General features: G+C 34.1%; 2 non-coding genes and 1 pseudogene across 2 annotated transcripts; 1 reads left to right on the top strand and 2 right to left on the bottom strand.

Annotated features, from left to right (window-relative positions):
• Nucleotides 1–8,543: 8,543 nt before the first annotated feature.
• Nucleotides 8,544–10,356, top strand: LOC145564386 (UDP-glycosyltransferase 88B1 pseudogene; annotated as a pseudogene).
• Nucleotides 10,357–10,813: 457 nt separating this feature from the next.
• TRNAA-UGC (transfer RNA alanine (anticodon UGC)) lies at nt 10,814–10,886 on the bottom strand. Its single transcript has one exon. It is a non-coding gene; the product is annotated as a tRNA-Ala (tRNA).
• Nucleotides 10,887–12,817: 1,931 nt separating this feature from the next.
• Nucleotides 12,818–12,890, bottom strand: TRNAA-UGC (transfer RNA alanine (anticodon UGC)). Its single transcript has one exon. It is a non-coding gene; the product is annotated as a tRNA-Ala (tRNA).
• Between the last annotated feature and the right edge of the window lie 2,143 nt (nt 12,891–15,033).

The following is a 15,033-nucleotide window of genomic DNA, read 5'->3' as shown; positions in this document are numbered from 1 at the left end:
TTGCTCGATCATCGTGGAATCACGCTTCAAAGGTATAATTCTTACTTCTTTATGTGTTATGCATGAGATCCTTGGTTTGGTGCTATATGAATATGATTCATGTTAATTCCGCATTTAGTACCTATAATCTCCTACACTCTCCTCCTCCTTCCTCCTTCCTCCTCCTCCTTCCTCCTTTCTCTCTCCTCCTCCTTCCTCCTTCCTCCTTCTTCCTGTTCGTTCTCCTTAAAACCGCAACAACAACAATGAAGATCTCGATTTCCTTCTCGATCTCCTTAAAACCGCAACAACAACAACGAAGATCTCAATTTCTCTTCTTCTTCCTGTTCGCCAACGGTTTTTTGGTCAAAATCGACCATGAAAACTCTAGATCTAGAGTTTTCATGGTCGATTGTGACCTTTATAACCGAAATTCACCATAATTTCGGGGGTTTTTGGTGAAATTCGAGGTAATTTCTCTCTTTTCTTACTTTTATTTTGTTTTTTTGTTGTTTTTGGTGGAATTCGTGGGTTGATTTGGTTGTGGTTTAATCTGGTTGCTGGTGGGTTTGGGTGTCGTGGTGGGTGTGGGTTTGGGTGTCAAGGTGGGTGTGGTTGCTGTCGTGGTGGGTGTGTGTTTGGGTGTCGTGGTGGGTGTGGTTGCTGTCGTGGTGGGTGTGGGTTTGGGTGTCGTGGTGGGTGTGGTTGCTGTTGTGGTGGGTGTGGGTTGATTTGGTTGTCGTTGTTGTTGGATGCTCGTTGCTGTTTGGATCTCGATTTTATTTTTTATTTTTTTTTTAAATTTTGCAGATTTAATTAATTTATTATTTATAATAGGTATATTAATGTAATTTATGTATGTAATTTTGCAAAGTTATGTATATTTATGTAATTTTGCAGATTAGTTTGTAATTTTTCAGATTTAATTTATGTATTTTATGTATATTATGTTTAATATTGAAGTGTATACTGATTTTTAGTGAAAAAAATGAAAAAAAAAAAAAATTAATTTTTTGGGACAGTATTGCCACCGGTTAACCGGTGGCCTTAACCTAGTATTGCCACCGGTTAACCGGTGGCAATTAGCAGTTTTGCCACCGGTTTTGAACCGGTGGCCTTTCTTCTGGGATTTGCCACCCCCCCCCCCCACTAACCACCGGTTCAAAACCGGTGGCAAAGGGGGGTTTTGAACCGGTGGCCAACCCTATTTTTCGCCTAGTGAAAAGAAAGGACCCGCCCTATAAAATAGGCCTCTACTTTGTTCTGCTCGTATTCATGTGCGCTTTTCGAATAACATACAAACATTATATTAAACCTACCCTGTTTATCTATGTTGGTTGAAATTAATGCACAAATAAAACTATTATTGGCGATCACTTGACTTAAAATCACATTAGCCTAAACCAAATTATTAATTATCTTATTAAGCGTGATTTCAAGGACAAATTCCCTTTAACAATCATAAAAGGTGTGATCAAGCAATAACAATAAAATAAAACAAGCAACATAATAAATCAATAACGATAATAATAGCATGATAAGGCATAATAAAGCTCAATAATAATAGCAAGATCCTAGGCATGATACTAACAAGATTAATAACAAACCCTAGCATGTCACTAAACAATAAAGATCAAAGCTTTAAACCTAACATGGTACTAACATGACAACATGATATTAGAAAAGATAAGAGGCACCCTAAACATGATACTAGAAAGCAATAAAATAACATCCTAACATGATACTAGGAATATTAAACAATAATAAGCATGCTTTCTACATTGAAAGAAAGTAATAAGATTACATACTTTGAAGCCTCGTACCTCTTTCTAATAACAAAATACACAAGTTAGTAACTTCAATGAAAAATAATAAAGAATAATTAAAGAATTAAAGAATTAAATTGAAATCAAATTAAATAAAGTTTTGACTAGTTTTGGACCAAACCCTCAGAAATTATCAAACCTTGCACGTCTAGGGCGAAGGCAACTTCGAACTTGGCTAATAGACTCTAAGTCTAGTGAATGCGGAATATTGTCTGTAAAAAGGTTGTTTAGAAAGAAAGAGAAAGAAAAGAATTAAATAATTCTTGAGAGGGAATAGAGAGAATTAAGAATATTGTTTGTAGAGGATTCTGAATGATTTTCGAAAACAGGAATTCGGACGCTATTTATAATGAAAATAATCCGGAAAAACATAGAATTTGATAAGGAATAAAACTCCACGCTGTCGCCAGGAATTAACTCTGTCGCGACGCGACAGGGTCTGTCGCGCGGCGACAGGGTCTGTCGCGCGGCGACAGACTTGTCGTCTGGCGACAGCCTATATTAGTGCGTTTTTCTTCACGCGGAATCCGATCTTTAATCAACTTGATCTACGGAATCCGTACAGAAGATAAAATATATTTTTAAGATAATAAAACCATATTTTATTCCAAATAAAAATCTTTTAAAAATAATTAATTATTAAATCTAACAATATTAGAATTAAAAGGAACTTTCTAGAAACTTCTAGAAAACTATAATTAATCCTAATAATTTTAGGAATAACAATTAATATTGGGCCCAGTTTAGTATTTTGGCCATAACTTCCTCAATATTCATCGGAATCGGGCTTATAATATATCGTTGGAAAGGTCTTTTCGAGCCCCATCCATCTACACCATTATTGGACCCTTATCATGGACCAAAATAAACTGAAATGGACGTTTTCAAATAAATAAGGTCATTTTCAAAAACAGAGAGAGGAGAATTTAATTAAAACTAAACCGCAACACTTGACTTTCGAACCACTTTCACCTAATTCGATAATAACACAACGTGCAAGGCATTCATCACTGGGTTTGGTTTTGGGGAGACACAATTTGGTGTCTACACTGTGCAAGTTGTAACCGGTAATTAAATTGGTCATAAAAGGCAAATTGGATGGTTTCGCCAACCCAATTGGACTCCCGGAGGGTATTAGGGACCATGGTAAAAATTTTGACAATTTTTATTTCCGGGCGAAAAAAAGTCAAAAAATTCCAAAATTGAAGACTAATATCCATGCTTTTTGAGAAATTTTGGAGGTTTCGGGTCCCGATGTCGAAAAGTCTTGAAATCATAGGGGATACATCTCGGGTTCATATAACTCTGTTTGGAACCATATATGATCATTATTTGTTGTTTTAAATGTTCGTGATAGGCTTGAGTTAATTAAATCGATGCAAGTTGTAAACCGGTAAATTAGTCGTTTAAAGGCAAATTGGATGGTTCCACCCATCCAATGGGACTCCCGAACGGTACTAGGGACCATGGTAAACATTTCGGTAATTTTATTTCTGGGCGAAAAAAAGTCAAAAAATTCAAAAATTGAAGGCTAATATCCACGTTTTTTGAAAAATTTTGGAGGATTCAGGGTCCGATGTCGATTTTTTTTGAAATTCTAGATGATACATCTTGAGGTCATTTAATGCCGTTTGGAACCATATATATGATCATTATATGTTGTCATAAATGTTCGCTGTAGGCTTGAGTTAATGAAATCGGTGTAAGTTGTAAACCGGTAAATTGGTCGTTTAAAGGCGAACTGGATGATTATACCCAGCCAATTGCACTCCCGCGGGGTATTTAGGGACCATGGTAAACATTTTGACAAATTTTATTTTCGTGCGAAAAAAGTAAAAAAATACCAAAATTGAAGGCTACTATCCATGATTTTTTAGAAATTTCGAAGGTTTCGAGGCCTGTTGTCGAAAAGTCTTAAAATTCTAAGGGATACATCTCGGGGTCATTTAATGCCGTTTGGAACCATATATGATCATTATTTGTTGTCATATATGTTTGTGGTAGGCTTGAGTTAATGAAATCGATGCAAGTCGGTAAATTGGCCGTTTAAAGGCAAATTGGATGGTTCCACCCACCCAATTGGACTCCCAGAGCGTATTAGCAACCATGGTAAACATTTCGGCAATTTTAATTTTCGGGTAAAAAAAAGTAAAAAATTCCAAAATTGAAGTCCAATATCCACGTTTTTTAAGAAATTTTGGAGGTTTCGGGGCCCAAAGTCGAAAAGTCTTGAAATGTTAGGGAACAAATTTCGGGGTCATATAATGTCGTTTGGAACCATATATAATGATTATTTGTTTTCATAAATATACATGGTAGGCTTGAGTTAATGAAATTGGTGAAAGTTGCAAATCGGTAAATCGGCTGTTTAAAGGAAAAATTGGATGGTTCCACCCAGCCAGGTGTTTTCCGAAGGGTATTAGGGACCATTGTAAACATTTAGGCAATTTATATTTCCGGGCCAAAAAAAGTCAAAAAATACCAAAATTGAAGTCTAATATCCATGCATTTTGCAAAATTTTGGAGGTTTCGGGGCCTAGTGTCGAAAAGTATTGAAATTCTAGGAAATACATCTTGGGTTCATATAATGTCGTTTGGAACCATATATGATCATTATATATTATCATAAATGTTTGCGGTATGCTTTATTTAATGAAATCAGTGCAAGTTGTAAACCGGTAAATTGGTCGTTAAAGGCAAATTGGATAGTTCCACCCACCCAATTGGACGGCCGGAGGTTATTAGGGACCATGGTAAAAATTTCGGAAATTTTTTATTTTCGGTTGAAAAGAAGTAAAAAAATTCCAAATTTGAAGGCTAATATCCACGCTTTTTGAGTAATTTTAGAGGTTTTGGGACGTGGTGTCAAAATGCCTTAAGAATTAGGGGATACATCCAAGGGTCATATAATGCCGTTTGGAACCGTATAGGATCGTTATATGTTGTCATAAATGTTTGTGGTAGGCTTGAATTAATTAAAACGGTGCAAGTTGTAAACCAGTAAATTGGTTGTTTACAGGAAAATTGGATGGTTTCACCCATCCAATTGGCCTCCTGAAGGGTATTAGGGAACGTGGTTCGGCAATTTCTATTTGCGGGGGAAAAAAAGTCAAAAAATTCCAAAATTAAAGTCTATGATCCATGCTTTTTGAGAAATTTTGGAGATTTCGAGGCCTGGTATCTAAATGACTTGAAATTTGAGGATTAAATCTCGGGGTCATATAATACCGTTTGGAACCATATCTGATCAATATATGTTGTCATAAATGTTCGTGGTAAGCTTTAGTTAATGAAACCGGTGCAAGTTGTAAACCGGTAAATAGGCCGTTTAAAGGCAAATTGGATGGTTCCACCCACACAATTGGACTCCCGAAAGATATTAGGGACCATGGTAAACATTTTGGCAATTTTTATTTACGGGCGAAAAAAAGTCAAAAATTGAAGGCTAATATTCACGCTTTTTGAGAAATTTTAGAGTCTTCTGGGCCCGGTGTCTAAAAGTCTCGAAATTCTATGGAATACATCTCGGGGTCAAATAATTTCGTTTGGAACCATATGTGATCATTATTTGTTGTCATAAATGTTCATTGTAGGCTTGATTTAATGAAATCGGTGCAAGTTGTAAACCGGTACATTGGTCGTTTAAAGGCAAATTGGATGGTTCTACCCACCCCATTGGCCTCCTAGAAGGTATTGGGGACTATGGTAAGCATTTCGGCAATTTTTATATGTGGGCGAAAAAAAGTCAAAAAATTCCAAAATTGAAGGCTAATTATCCACGTTTTTTGAAAAATTTCTAATGTTTTGGGGCCTGGTGTCGAAAAGCATTGAGATTTTAGGGGATACATTTTGGGGTTATATAATGTCGTTTGGATCCATATATGATCATTATATGTCTTCATAAATGTTCGTGGTAAGTTTGAGTTAATGAAATCAGTGCAAGTTGTAAACTGGTAAATTGGTTGTTTAAAAGTAAATTGGATGGTTCCACCCAGCCAATCGGACTCCCAGAGGGTATTAGGTCCATGGTAAACGGGTCGGGTTTGGGTCGGTAAGAGTGGGTTGGGTCAATTCGGATTAATTCCATAACCTATGCGGGTCCGATTTGGGTTGGGTCATGATTGAGTTGGGTCACGTCGGGTCATACTTCTTATCGGGTTTAGGTCGGGTTAATAACAGATCGGAGTACATTCGGGTCGGGTGAATAATAGGTCGGGTTTAATTCGGGTTTTCACGAGTTAGGGTAATTCTCGGGTTCGAGTTAGGTTTGGTTCAAGTCAATAATTTGCCGGTTATAATCAGGTTGGGTCATTCAAGTCGGGTCATTCTCGGCTTTTAGTCGAGTTCGGTTCAAGTCAATAGTTTGCGGGTTATAATTAGGTTGGGTCATTTCCAAGTTGGGTCATTCTCGGAGTTAAGTCGGGTTATGTTCAAGTCAATAATTTGCAGGTTACAATCAGGTCGGGTCATTTACAACCCAGGTCATATTCGGGTTCAACTAACTATAAATATATAATTATCATTTTTATCAAGCTAATTATTTCTTTTGAGTGTAATATATATGGCAATACACTAGGGTACTATACTTTATAATTTATGAAGATAATTATCTCCTTTGACCATACAACTAATATATACTATATTTAACTCTTAAATTTGAGGATGAACCTCCTTTCTACTGCTGGCCTGGACCGACTTAGTATCCCTAGACAAAATGGTTTGATCAACAATAATAAGATGGTCTAAATTGCATTTAAGATGATTTGAAATCGGGTCAGGAACAATTTGGGTTGAATTTAGGTCGGGTCAATAACAGTTCGTGTTGATTTCGAGTCGGGTTAGTAACAGATCGGGTTGAATTTGTGGGTCGAGTTAGTAATAGGTCTGGTAAAATTCGGGTCGGGTCAATAACAAGTCGGGTTGAATTTGGATCAGGTCAATAACAAGTCGAGTTGATTTTGGGTCCGGTTTTTAACAGGTTGGGTTAAATTCGGGTCGGGTTAGGAACGGGTCGGGTTGAATTTAGGTCAGGTTAGTAACAAGTCGGGTTAAATTTGGGTTTTTACGGGTTAAAATTCGTTTGGGTCAATTTCGGTTCAAGTCGGGTTTGATTTAGGTCAATAATTTACAGGTTACATTCGGGTCGGGTCATCTCCAGGTCAGTTCATGTTCGAATCTCACATACTCGGGTTAACTCGTTTGGGTCACCATTTTGTTGGTTTTAGATGGGTCGGTTAACAATCGGGTTTGAGTCGGTATTTCGGGTCGAGTCAACTTTTGACAGCTCTAGCCATAAGACAATAAAACGAGCTAAATTATGGGCAACAACATTCCCATCTTGCTTAACATGACACCATAAAACAGAATTATAATAAACACAAGAGAAAAATATTTGCTTATTTTGTAAAACATAGAATAATAAACAAACATAAAATATTATAATTGGTTGTACCTGTGAAAAAATTCCTAAAATACCCTTATCTTTAAGATATGACTCCCTTTTTTCAACACTTTTATACGACTTAATGATGATAATAATAATAATAATAATAATAATAATAATAAATTATGTCTCGGCTCGCCACCAATTTCTTGTAAATTGATTTACTTTGTATGTTTTTTGATATTTTTATAATAATAATAATAAATAAATAAATAAATAAATAAATAAATACATAAATAAATATATAAATTAATTAATTAAAATAAAAAAGTGAATGTGAAATTTAAATTAAAGAGAATAATTTATGGGAAACCATTTTTTTTAAGGGAATGACTTAAAGTGAATTACTTTTAGGCTCGTTTGCTTTGATGTACTTCATTTTCAATGGAAAACATATTTTCAAGAAAAATCACACTTAGCTTGTAAAATAGTTTTTCTTTGTTTGGTTTTTACAAGAAAATGTAAAGAGAAATTAAAATAGGAGCGGAAATGTGGGGATGGATAAAGGAAAGTTAAAAGGAGATAAGATAAAGGGAGAAAATTGTGGCTTCCTTTGTTTGATGAAGTAAAATGTTTTCTTTGTAAAAAGAATAATAATAAAAAAAAAAGTAAAATGTTTTCCACCATTATAGATACAATTTTTCATTGAAAATCATTTCCTTTCCATAAAAACATTTTAATTCAAACCAAATGAGACCTTAAATTTATTTTCTTATCACATTCCATACTTATATACAAATGGTGTTTTCATTAATGTTCATAATTAATAAGTTCATATTTGCTTTCTACAAGTTCATAATTAATAAGCTATTCAAAAAAAAAAAAAAGTTCATAATTAATAACGAATCTCACTATTGTAATAAGCACACCTCCTTGTAAGAAATTTCTTCTTATTTTTCATTTTAAAATTCCTTATTTGGTGGATTTTTCACAAAAACAAGGTGGTTAAAAATCCCCCAAAAATTAGAATTTGTTATATACACCTTAGTATATCATACACTAAAAAAAAAATTTATTCTTATTTTTATTCTTATTTTTCATTTAATAATCAAATAAAGAGGAAAAACTATCATCTCTCCAAAAGGATGGAGCACCTTAAAAAATATCGCTTTCCAAAATAAAATATCAATTACTCGTGCAACTTATCAAGATAAAGTAAATCCGTTGATCTTTAATTGGTGATGCTACTACTACCACAAAAACACATACCTTCTTCCTTTAAATAGCACACTACATATTATCATAAGACATTTCCTAATTCATCTCTTCTTCTTCATTCAAAACTCCTTTGTGTTTTTACAACAATGGAGAACATTGTACTCTACCCATCACCTGGCATTGGCCACTTAATCTCCATGGTTGAGCTTGGAAAGATTCTCTTATCTCATTCATCTTCTATTTCCTCCATTACTATTCTCATCTTAGATTTCCCCTTTATTACTGGTTCATATTCCTCTTACATGTCCTCTGTTTCTTCCTCTTTTCCTTCAATCAAATTTCTTTCTCTTCCTTCTGTTCCTCTTGCTCTTGGTGACCCTTTAAAATACCAGAATTTAGAGCATTTGAAATTCGAAATCTTTCGTAGTAATAATCCCAATGTGTTAGAATCTCTCAATTCACTTTCCCCTGTTTCAGCCTTCATTCTTGACTTCTTCTGTTACCCTGCTGTTGAAGTTTCTCAATCTCTGAACATACCCACTTACTTTTTCTTCACTTCTAGAGCTTCTTCTCTTACTTTCTTTCTTAACTTCCCGGTATTTGACAAAATTACCTCTGCTTCTTTCAGGGATCTTGACATTACTCTTGAGATTCCTGGGTTGTACTCTGTTCCAGGTAATTGTATGATTCAGCCAATGCTTGATCGTGGCGGAAGTTATCGTGAATTTGTTAAATTAGCTGAAACATTGCCTAAAGCTGATGGAATTATCATCAATACTTTCGAGTCATTGGAGGTTAGAGCTGTTAAGGCCTTAAAACAGGGGACTTGTCTTCTTGATACTTCAGTTCCACCTGTTTATTGTATTGGGCCTTTGATTGCTAACCGCGGCGACGGTTCGAAAAATAATGGTGAACCGAGGCACGAGTGTCTAAAATGGCTAGACTCACAACCTAGTCAAAGTGTGGTTTACTTGAGTTTTGGGAGTAGAGGTGTTTTTTCTAAGGAACAATTGTGGGAAATGGCTTTTGGGTTAGAGAGGAGTGGGGTTAGGTTTTTGTGGGTGGTTCGGGCCCCACGTCGTGAGGAAAAAGGTGATGCGTTTTTTAAGCCACCCGAGCCGGATTTGGACTTGATCCTACCAGAAGGGTATATAGAGAGGACTAAGGAAAAGGGCTATGTGGTCAAGTCATGGGCACCACAAATTGACGTGTTAGGTCATGATTCAATAGCCGGGTTTGTGAGTCATTGTGGATGGAACTCGACTTTAGAGGCTATTGATGCTGGAGTTCCTATAGTGGCGTGGCCACTATATGCTGAACAAAGGTTTAATAGGATAGTTCTTGTGGATGAAATAGGGATTGCGTTACCAATGAACGAGTCTAAAGACCTATTTGTAAGTTCGAGTGAGATTGAGAAGCGAGTCAAGCAAATTGTGCACTCTGAAGAAAGGGATCTTATAAAAAAACGAGTGTTGGATTTGAAAGACAAGGCTAGGGATGTACTCAAAGAAGGAGGCTCCTCAAATGTAGCATTGACTACATTAATGGAATCATGGAAACAATGAAGAAAGGTCAATATTCCAGTATTGTGTAATGTATGATAACATTGCATGGTGGAGCTTGATAGATTGTAATGTACGTTCTATTTGTCATGCTTAGCTTTATTAAACTTTTGTGTGATCTTAAATATGTATGAACGTGATCAAACTGTTTGTTTTGATTTTGTTTTGTTATAACTAGCAGTTGTTTTAAGGTCTTGATGAGTGTTCCTGTTCTTTGTGCAACATTGCAAGCTATTCAGCTAATCATTGCGGTGTTGGTCAAATAATAATATATCTCATAATTTTGAATTAGTGAGATATTGTGTTGACGGTGAAACATGCTTTATATGTATTAGTGTATTACATTAATTCTGATGTAGAAATCAATTGTGACAGGACTGTGGAATTAGCTTTTTTTTTCCCTCTTAATATTTAATAATATTTAAGATGTAGCCACTATACTAGATACTTCTAAAACTTGACTACTTTGTCGTGTTATACCGTGAGATTTAATTAAATTGTGATGGGACCGTGGAATTAGTTTTTTTTTTCCCTCTTAATAATATTTAAGATCTAGCCACTGTACTAGATACTTCTAAAACTTGCGTACTTTGCCGTGTTATACCGTGAGATTTAATTAAATTGCATGATTATCATACGTACAATATTTATAGATGAAGGTTACAAAACTCATTACGACATCATTAAATATTTAATTAATAAGCTCAAAGTTGAAAATTTATAAATTGATGCTCGATGGATTAACAGTATCAAATCTGATGAGGAAGGTAAAAAAAATAAAATTTAAAACAACATTGCAACCCAATGCAATCTCAATTCTGCCATAGTATAAGAAAAAAAAAATTTGGAGATGCGGGGGATCGAACCCCGTGCCTCTCGCATGCAAAGCGAGCGCTCTACCATTTGAGCTACATCCCCTGTCCTGCTGTTTCAATTGATTTTATACAATAGTACAAATAACACAGGCATAGCTGTTTGCAACATTACTAAAGCGGGATATGGTCCACTTTATACATAAAGTTTTGTCTAAGAAAAAAGAGGACATAAAGTTGGGCCGGTTGCCCGGTTGGCATATGATACTTCACTTTATACAAAGCTTGAGAAAATGAATCAGTGCATGCTACTCACACAGTGTTCAGTTTTTTTTTTGAAAAGGGTGTTTAACTGTTTACGGACCAGGGATGGCAATTGGGAGTGGGTGCGGTGCCCACGCACCCCACACCCGCACCCACAAAAATATTTGTGCGTAGTAGTTTTATACCTATATGTGTACTTATCATGGATGGGGAGTACATATTTAGTATGTACTGGAGTTGGTGGGAAACTCACCTTGTGACTAAGTTCAAGCCCCACTAACTAAAAAGGTTTGGAAGTAGTTAAGTAGGGAATTCTCCTACCTCCCCTCTCTACTTTCAAGCGATGACCTGTCGAAGGTGCCGATTCAGTAGAATCCTTCATTTTTACCCTAAAAAACAAAAACATATTTAATATTTATATTTTTCCAAATGGGCCCTTTTAAAAAAAATAAATAAATTTTGTCCAAATGGGTATAAACCTAAATCTACACTGAAATACTCCATAATTATTATCCTCGAGAGTAAACCTAAACCTAAACCTAATTACTGATTAGATTCAAAACAGTATATAAACAATGACTAGTCATAGTAAATTTTCAAAAATCAATAACCAATTACCGCTATAATAGATTTTTTTTTTTTTGTCAAAACTTAGCGCTTTATGGTGGTAGCAGGCTAGCAGCATTGGTTTTGTTACTGATATGTCTCCTACCAGGGACAAGTTTTGTAACTATTACTTCATATTAGTCCACAATGGCTATGAAAAAATTGATGTGTTTGAGCACAAAGGAATGGCTTTGTAACTCAAGAGTGATAATCAAGGGCATGAATTTGTTCAAGTGGACAACCCATTTACTCATTTAGGTTTGTTTTCGGTCCATGTTTAAAGTCTTGTTTCGCTTTTCATGATAACAATAACAATTAATGTTACTTTACATATAGGCCCTGTTTGGGAGAAAGCTGAAAGCTGAAACCGATTGAGTTAGCTGATTTTGACTAGCTGATTTTATTAACTGATTTGACTAACTTATTGTATTAACTGATTATATAAAAGTGTTTGGTAAATAGCTGATAGCTTAAAGGTGATTGAGTATGTGAAATGACCAATGAACTAATAGTGGGGTAGGTAGTTTAGATAGGATTTTAAATTAAATGAGATTATAAGTGTCATTTCACAATAATTAATGAATAAGCAAATTGAAAAAGCTCCTAAAATAAGCTTTTTCAAAAAGAGCTTATTTAGTGGAATACGCTCTTTCAATAAGTTTACTACCAAACACTTGTATTAGCTTGTTTGACTAGTCAATCAGCTAAAGTTAGTCAAATAAGCTAATATACCCCCAATAAGCTTACTACCAAACAGGGCAATAAACATTTTTATGATGTATTGACATGGTTTCCCTTTCTCTCAACTTATTGTTGCAGCCAACTCGATCTTCCATAGCTTCTCTTTATATTGTTTCTTATGTTATATTTCTAGTGTTCCTAATGTTCAATTCGCTGCTAAATGATGTAACTTGTGTTAGATGTCTGAAAAACTTAATGAGAAAAATCATCAATAGCAATTCTCTTAGGGATTTTTTTCTTTGGGAAAGATTACCTAATTCAATCATTAATTTATCAACTATGAATCTATGATCCATGTCTAACTTTACTATTCTACAACTATTCTAAAAAACTAAATAAATAAACTATTATTCTATAAGATTATTGAACAACTATATGCTAAATATCATCAGATAATCATATTGAAATAAAGTTCACCAAAAACAATGGAGATGCGGGGGATCGAACCCCGTGCCTCTCGCATGCAAAGCGAGCGCTCTACCATTTGAGCTACATCCCCAATGATGTTACATAATCTAATCTCTATATATAAATAACTTCGTTCCTCCAAAACTTTTTTTTTTTTTTTTTTTTAAATTAAATGCAAGTGTGTATTATATACACAGTAGAGTTTCTTGAACCAAAAACAAAAATAGCACACTGTACACAATAAATTTTATTGCTTAGTTACAGTTTACTGTTAATATGGAGAAGCTTACTTATATTTTTAATTAATTAATTTATTTTGACATGCTATTTTCTCTTATTGATTGATATTGTTAATGGAATATAAGGATAATTATTCCATCTGATGTGTGCTGTAAAAAAATAATAAAAAATTATTCCATTTGTGACTCTTTATATGCATCACTCAATGTAACTCATTTTGTTGGTTTATTTTATTGTTATTGTCTATAAACTAACAAGCAAAGACAGTACTCACAATATATTATAAATTGCATCCATTATCTAAATCTAGATAGATCACGAGTTCACGACACATAAACTTGTATGGTGTAAAAAACAATAAATCAGAATAAACGCCTAAGATAACTATTTTTTTTCTCTTTTGTTTTAAACTGCGTATATAACTAAGAACTTGGCCTGTGGTTCTACAAAAATAAATGGTCTCTTCCAAGCTTCTCAATACCCCCAAACAACCATTATACAAGCATAGATGATTAAACCTTATGATCGCCTAAATGCAACCGTTGCACGCATGCACAAGTTCATCATTTCGAACATACAAAATATAACATCTAACAATTAAAATCACTCTTTTTCTATACCATACAAGTAAGTAATCTACTGTTATATTCCGTAAACATTAGAAACACAACATTCTATAATTTAAGGCAAAGTTTACTCGATTTAATTTTTATGGAACGAACTAAGTTCACGTGTGATAGTTGGTGATTTAGACTTACATCCCGTGAGTTTTTTTTCCCTATAAATTCATGTGCAACCAAACAGTGTGCACTTAGTTAGCTAAACAAAAGTAATGGGGAACTCCATTATTATAACGAGTATTCTTTTTAAGACTTTATTATTTTGTTTTTTTGACAGAGACAAGACGCTTAAATTAAATGACGAATAAAAATTGACAAGCAATTTTGGAGGTTTATACTGTTTTTATTTTGGATATATTTGATAAGGACCCCGTGACATCTTTTTAATTTCCTATTTCATATATTTTGCTGAATTTCCAATTTCTTGCTTTCATAACAACGAACCAAGATTCTCTCCATGGCATGTGATTATGTGACCCATCCAATAATTGAAATCTTTATTTCTATTTTTTTTTGTTGAAAAGTATGTTCGATACGAGGCTTACAAAAAAAAGTATGTTCCATACCACTCATACAAGTAATAATTTTTTGAATAACTTTTAATTCTCCGTATTTTATTTTTATGAAACCGACAGTAAATATTACTACCTCCGTTTCGTATTATGTGCAACAAAGGGGTATTATTTGTGAGATATAAAATATTCCTTTGTTGCACATAATAAAAAACGGAGGTAGTATATAAGATCAATGTCCGCCGAACCCAACAAGCTTTGTGGAAAAGAACCAAAACATAAAAAAAAAACTCATCGCAATCTCATTAGAAATTTAATTAATTAATGTTTATTATAACTTTTAATTCTCCGTATTTATATGGAGTAGCTTGTCAAAATATTGTTATTAAATAGAAATTTTACAGGTCCTAGTGAATCTCATTACAAATAATTTGTTAAATCATAAAATGATCATTATTAGTTGATATAATGTTTTATCTGTGTTTAATATCACAAGTTCAATTTAAATGATGCATGCATATTATTGTAGTATTATATTGTCTAAATTAAAGGCGTTATTTTTCCTAGGATTCTTATTGCTAAAGCCCCATTATTTCTTATATACACCTTTAATTTTACGATTGGCTAGATAAGGACAATCGTTAAAGATCATTTTGGAGGAATCATATCTCAAATACATACATTCACTGAGGGAAAGTGAAGCAACAGAATATAACAATGAATGTCCCCACGTCTTATTTTATGCTCATGGATGTATATATGTAACGAATCTAATCAATAATGTATGTCCTACTATTGAAAGAGAAATAAGATAACTGAACTTATATATTCAACAAATTAAAATAATTGTAACATTGCATTG

This window comes from Chenopodium album, chromosome 10 (genome assembly GCF_948465745.1).
Source record: "Chenopodium album chromosome 10, dcCheAlbu1.1, whole genome shotgun sequence".
Classification (NCBI taxonomy): domain Eukaryota; kingdom Viridiplantae; phylum Streptophyta; class Magnoliopsida; order Caryophyllales; family Amaranthaceae; genus Chenopodium; species Chenopodium album.
Note: the sequence above shows the minus strand (reverse complement) of the source record. Positions and strands in the feature narration are given on the sequence as shown.